Below are 7,297 nucleotides of genomic sequence, written 5' to 3' on the forward strand. Positions count from 1 at the left end.
TACTTCTTTAGGAGAATAACCAGTGTTTCCTGTAAATACCACTCACATTGGAATTCTATTACCTAATTGCCTACAGCAGGAACAAGGTGGAAAATCATAACATGGCATTAGTCACAAAATAGCCAGATTTAGAGCAGGCTAAGGACAAGACTATAATTGTGGACATTAGGCATCAAACTCCAACAGGATAGATGCGGGCAAGAGAAATATCTCTTGCACAAAATACATGTGGGCTCAATATATTACTGATCAGATCATATTTGGTTTTCATGCATTTTTTTAGAAGTCGATGTTCAAAAACAAAAAGTATTTTGTACATGCCATATGCCTTTGTAGAAGAATGACCTTCAGTTGGAAAGTTTAGGCAGCCTCTGCAGAGTAAAGAAGACACAGTGGAGAAAGAGGACAGAGAGAGACAGAGAGAGCACTCCCCTCCCGCTCCCAGCCCTGTATCTTTCATGCCCACACCATTTCCATGAAGTCAGCTAAGGTTTTTAAAGCCAAGATATCAACTGGATAGGGAGAAGAGAAAGACATGAACACTGACAAAAGGCAAATGGTCCTACATGGGGGCTAAAGTGACTTTTTACCAAAAGAGACTGAGAAAACCTAGAGATGATAGCTAGAATTGCCTCCTTTGATCACAGTGGAGAGAGAATTTATAAAGATGCAGACATTTATGGGCAATAAAGGTCAATTTCTTTTGCACTGTTGCCACCATGCACTGTTGCATTGTAGAATAATCTCCACCTCCCAAAGAGCTCCACTTACATCTCTGCATCCCCAGAATATTGGAATACAACATGGTGTCATAGAGAAATGATGAATATAGAACACAAAATTATTAATATCGCTAAGGAAATTAAATATGGAGATGGACTTAAGGTTGCTATGTGCTGGGCCTTAAACTGTCAGCTTGACCTAGACGATCTGGCTGGACCCAAAGTAACCTACAGGGTCCTCTGTGGAAAGGCCAGCAAAAAGAGATTAAGATTTGCCTTGTTCAATTTGCTCAAATCCACATAGCTGGTGAGTGACACGGCAGAACTTTCTGAATCAATCTGGGAATCTCTTTGACTGCAACTGTCATGTAGAATCTGGGTTTCTCACACACTTTCTTAGATTCTCTCTCCTTTGACTACTCCTGAAGTCCTATGCCCAAACCTGCCTACGATCTTCCTAGCAGCTGATCCTGAGGAATTTTACAAAATATGCAATAGAGATTGTCATTTCCAAATAAATTTCAAGAAAGGAATTCTGTCTAGAGTACACAGCTGAGTGGCAGGTAAACGCAGTATCTGCAGTGCTTACCACCTGTAAGTAAGACGCAAGGGCAGCACAGGGCTTTCTGGTTTCCCTTCTGGGGGTTCAGCCCCTTTTTTGCTAAAGCAAACCCAGGCTCTCCCTCTCTAAGAGACCCAGGCAGATTATGAATACAATGCGTGGCGGCATCTGTGGTTCCCACATTGTTGAACTAAAAAGGCTCTCATGTGTTGGAGCAGAGGCCAAGCAACCAGTATCCATGGCAACTCCGTGTTTAGTTTCAACTGACAGTTGTGGAGACTATTCAATCAGATTCTTATTTTTGTCTAAATGGCACCCAATAAATATATCCCACAGCCAACATTTTTGTCGTGGCTTAGAAACAAAGGAAAAGGAGTCTGGTGGGGGAAGAGGACAGAAGGAGATTTTGCCACAAAAGGACTAACTTTAGGCAAGCTAAAATTAACACTGCGCTTGTCAAGTGAAAAAGGGTGGGAGAAATTGTAACACGTACATTGACAGGAATGGGGAGAAAATAATCAAAATACTTGGAAAAAGGGTGATTTCCAAAAGTCATGAAATCTGGCCATTTTTACAAATTAATGGGCCACTGTTGTTGATTGAGTGTCTACTGGCCATTATGCTAGACACTTTAAAAATACCATCTCCAGTCTTTGCCAAAATTATGCATAAAAAAACTATTATTTCCTTTTTACACAGAAAGAAGAGTCAGTGTAAAAACTTGACACTACTTACCTTCCATTATAAATTATTTCTGTGAAACATACGAACTCAGATCTATCCAGTTTAAAAGCCCCTGCCTTTTCTAATTCTAAAGGGATCAAGTAATACTAATTTATAAGACAAAACCCATCCGTGTTTGAATGAATGCTCCAATAATTAAATATTATTCTGGAGGCCCTCCCTGGTGGCGCAGCGGGTTAAAGCCCAGCACTGAGAATCTAAAGCCGCTTCCGCATGAGTTCGATTCCCGCCTGCCCCGGAGGTGGCCACATGGCGTGGCAGACCTCTCCTGACCCGCCCGCTGCTCCCCTCAGCAGTGTACTTCGTCGATCTGCCTGTTCTGCTCCCCACGCTGTCTCTGGTGAAGCCTCTCGCCGCCCCTGAGCCTCTGGCCTGTACCCCAGTTCTGTATGCACAAATAAATAAATCTTTAAAAAAAAAAAAATATTATTCTGGAAAGTAACAAATTTCACATTCAAGTCTGATAATTATTAGCACAGCAATAAATAGTCAAAAGTCAAACCATCCCACATTTCACGTGGAAAATAATTAAACGTGTGAATATTCTTCATTTGCATGTCATTTGCATGTGTTCATTCTAGGTCAATGACGCCTAGCAATTGGGAGGTGAGATCCAGCCAGCTAGAAGAGAATGTAAAGACTCAAATCCAAATAGAGATTTAGCAGGAAATTGGTCAAGAAAAGCATATTCTCCCATGTAAACATTTGAAACCAAATTCTCCCTCACCTTTGGAGTTTGCTGGAATTCATAAATTGAATTTGCCTGTTGTGTCAATTAAACCATCTCAAATACCAGCAACTTTGAGTACATTACCAAGTTTAACTCCAAAAAAGTGGACCTTGCATTAAGATGAAATTGAGGTATTTAACAGTCATTTTGTGATGGTATTTAAATTATTTAAACAAGTAGGATAAGAAAGCAAGGCATTTCACTGAGGCATAATTAACATACAATTATCTATGCTTACAAGTGTACAACTTGATAAGTTCTGACATATGTCAAAGTGAAAATGTGAAACCATCTTTACAATCAAGAAGATGAATGTAACCATCTCCCGAAGAGTATCTCATACCCCTTGACAACCTCCCTTCTGTCTTTTTGGTTCACCCACTAAAATGCCTTGGCAACAGTTTATATCCTTCCTATACCATAAATTATTTTATATTTTCTAGAATTCTTGGTTACATCTAAATTATCTAAGTTGAACCACAAAAACCAGATAGAACATCATGATAGCTACCGATTTTTCCAACATGAATCTAAGACGCCACTAGAATCCGTGCTTCTATAGCTCCTCTCAGCCTTGGCCATAGGTAACATTTGTTGACTTCATTTCAGGTAAAATGCCCAGGTTGGTCTTTTCATTCTGCTCTCTCAACCTAGTGTCTATTCCCATGCTGGCCAAACAGGTCGGATGACATCATGTCTCCTGACCACCATCTGATCAGAAAGTGAGATTGCATACTAGCAACAGATTTTGATGGGGAACCCCATTCTATACCTCCCTGGAATAGACGTTCTATTGTCGTGGTAGTGCAATAACCATAGTATCTGGGAAGCACAGGATCTAGTTTCGCTACATGCAATTCACACAGCAACTTCCCACGTATTGAGCTTGATCCCTCTCAGCCAAGACACACAACACTCCTGGCTGGCATGCCTGCAACATGGGCTCCATCGTGGATATGTATCTGTCTTGATAATTCACTCCTGTCTTTTTCCAAGGACTGTTTCAGATAGCAGAGAAGCAATGTCAACCTCATAAACCCTGGGATGTAAATGATCAACACTTGCAAATCAAACCAAAATTCTGTTTTCTCAGCTCAGACCCTGGTGCCATTTCCTCTATGAGGTCTAAAATCTATGACAAGACAAAGTAATTGCTAAGCTAATGAACAAAAATCTAAAATACTAAAAGACGTTATTCCTCTTTATTTTGTAGCAATAGAATGCTTTTATCTAAAGCACTTTCCTGCAAAATTTTCACATATAAAACATATAAAAGCTAGAGAGTTCTGGAAACAGCTTTTTGGAACCACAGGGCTTTGAAGAGCTCAATTTGTAAACACTGCTATGGTCTAGCCCTTCTGTTTTAGATTAGGAAACTTAGGTTCACAGAGAAAATACCTTCATAAGTGCCTTTCTCAGAGGCCTCTCTGGAGATCTAGGAGCTAAGGCTCAGTGTTATCACCTCTAGGACCTGAGCTCGATCACCGGCCAGGGAGCTGACCCATATATGGCACAGCAGACCTCTTCTGTCTCCCCACTGGTCCCCTTGGCAGTGTATTTCAGTATATCTGCCTGTTCTGCTCCCCACTCTGTCTCTGGTGAGTCCTCACCCCACCCTTACCCCCACACCTTTAGCCTAAACCCCAGATCTTCTGCACAAAAATAAAAAAAAAATCTGAAATTTAAAAATTCAGATTTTCAGAGGGTGTTCCCTCTTCCTTTCTCCAAGGCCTCTATTCCTTGTTTGGGTCCATCAACTCTAGTCTCTCCCAGGTCAGATGGCGAAAACCAAAAGTTTGGAACCCAACTGCCTCCTAACCTCCAGCTCAGTCTGTGATGGAAGCCTAATCTGGACTCAAATAAGTTCCAGCCCTGCCCTGAGCAGGTGTGAATAGATTTCAGGGGCTCAGAGCCTTTTAACAGCACTCAATTGGTTACGTTTTCAAATTGAGTTGTTTGACTTACATGGAGCAACATATTCTTGCACTGACAAGAATGAAGCCATCTACCCAAAAGGGAGGAGAATCACCAAAGCTACTACACCCTGGCTTACTGAATGTGACTTGGACAATTGAATAGTGAGTGTGGGCAAATTTCTGACCTCGTAATGTCTATTAGAAAATAAACAATGTGCAAATAAGCCCTGGCAGTATGTGAACTTACTTCCAAGTAGCAGAAGATGATTGAACTTTTGAATCTGACCCAACAATTTTTTCAAAGTGTTGGAAAATGCAATTTAAATTCTGTTCAAGCAATTAACTTTTGGTCTGATTTTTAAAGGCCTAGAAATCTTGTACATCAAAAGACTTTTAAAATTTTGCAAAGTCTCAAATGAAGCTGAATTCAATTTTCCCTTGAAGAACATATGGACTTTCAAAAAGGCAAGGGAAGGAGGTGGCTGGCAAAATGTTTTCAGTTTTAACACATTTATTTTTAAAAACAAAACAAAACATAACTCATGGGTAATTATGACCCAGCTCATAATAATGACCATTTTTCCTGTCATTGATCTATGACTATGAAAGTTCTTCTGCTTATTTTATATGAAATCATCATTCTCTGTGCTAACAGAACTTAAGTAGTTATAGTGAATGGGCTGGGTTTATAAAGCAAGGCAAGCCTCAGATAAAATCTGAGAAACCCACTAGATTAAGCATCAAGATATCAGTCTAAACTTTAATGCAGAATTTGGGTTTATCTAAGAAGGAGGTAGAGGCAGAAAGCAGGCAGGAAAAGGCCATTGCACCAAACTACTACTCGGCAGGGAAGTGGAATAACCCAAACAGAGAAAAGGTGGAAAAGCTTTCAACTTGATGGAAAATGGTATGGAAAACAAAACCCACATTATTGTTTATGCTGTCCTTGACATCAGTGGTATGCACAGCAGCTAAAATTCACAATCAGGAAATTGACATTCTAGAAATATACTGCATACTGAATGACCTTGAAAAAAAAACATGAAATGCTCTCAAGTTGACAGCTAGTTGGTTAAGGTAAGTTTTTGGCAAATTGGTATTTCCAAACAGTGGGGCCATCAGGAGAACTGATAATTATCCAATTGTTTTTAGAAATTGCTATTAAACCAACTGACCTAGAATCCTTACCCCAAAAGTCTCCCACACAGAGAGGTCTCCCCACACCAGCCAAACTGTAATAATTCCTTTCCAGTCCCTGTGACCATACAACTCTGTTACATTTACTTCCTGACACGTCTCCTTCTCTGAAGTAGTTTGCGCATTTATTGATTTGGGAGGATATTGTTTGTTTCATCTCGCCAGAAACTAAGCTCCATAAAAATCATAACTGTACCTGATTCCACCTCTATAACTCTATATCTAGAATGGTTCCCAGTACAGAGCTGGTATTTCATAAAGATTGCTTCTAACAGTTATAAATAGTCATGCTGAACTTACAGAGCTGTTAGGAAGCCTAAACTTACCAATATATGTTAAGCATTAGAAGAGTACCTGGCACATAATTAATTCTCAATCAACATGTGCTGTTATCATTTAAGTTGGAACTATGCTTATATGATTTGCCTATCACATCAGCAATACATATTATTATGTTACTTCCGAAGACTTTTGCCTAATTTACCTGGATTCTAAATCTGGATTTTAGTTGGCCGCCCAATGGCATGGCCTCCCCATGGCAACTCATGTGCCCACATGTCTTTGCAACATTAATGTTTAATACAGTGTAATAATATACATTTACAGCTGCTACAGATTAATAATTTACATGTGATATTTAATACAAACCAGAATTCAAATCCTCGGTGCATCTTCAAAAATGTTGCCATCTGGCCCCTAAATCCTAGGGAATAGTCTATGTTAAGAAACCAGAAGCGGATGACTTGTGGACCAAGGGCTTTCCCTACTTCTCTGCACCTCCCATCAACAGAGGAGGTATGGGGAAATGAGTAATTAATAAAGGTTTAAGACTTCAGAAGCAGATGGAGCTGGCCCCTAGATTACTTTGCAAAAGTATATTTAAAGACCGTGTTTGCTCACAGAGCACTGCCATCGTGGGATGCTGACTCCCATAGCCACCTGGGCCCAGCTCTTTTCTAGATGAAGAAACAGAGTGAATCAATCATAGACTGTTCTTAGAAAAGCTGGCACGAAACGCAGGTTAGTTCTAGAACAAAGTGATTTCTAATCTCCTGAGATTTTTGCTTGGGTAGGTGTGCCTGACTTTTTGGAGACAGAACCCATGAATGTCTTTGAAAACTTTACTTCTTGGGAGTGCAGGGGACACTTGCCCCATGATTCTCTTCCATTATGTCTTTTGAGGGTTTGTAAGTTTTTATATGCTTTCATTCTGTTCTTTTGGCTATCCCATTATGCAAATGCAAAGATCAAAGATGCGTCCTGAGCTGGGCTCACCATAGGGTTTGAGTAAATGTTTGTGGACATCACACAATATGTTTATTGGTGAGAACTTAGGAATTTAACAAGGAGTCAAGTCAATTATTTCCTAAGATGGGGAGGGTGATATTTTAAGTCTCCATTGCCATGAAAACTGGAGAGACAATTT

The sequence above is a fragment of the Condylura cristata genome, unplaced genomic scaffold (genome assembly GCF_000260355.1).
Source record: "Condylura cristata isolate star-nosed mole 26May11 unplaced genomic scaffold, ConCri1.0 scaffold00012, whole genome shotgun sequence".
Taxonomy (NCBI): Eukaryota; Metazoa; Chordata; class Mammalia; order Eulipotyphla; family Talpidae; genus Condylura; species Condylura cristata.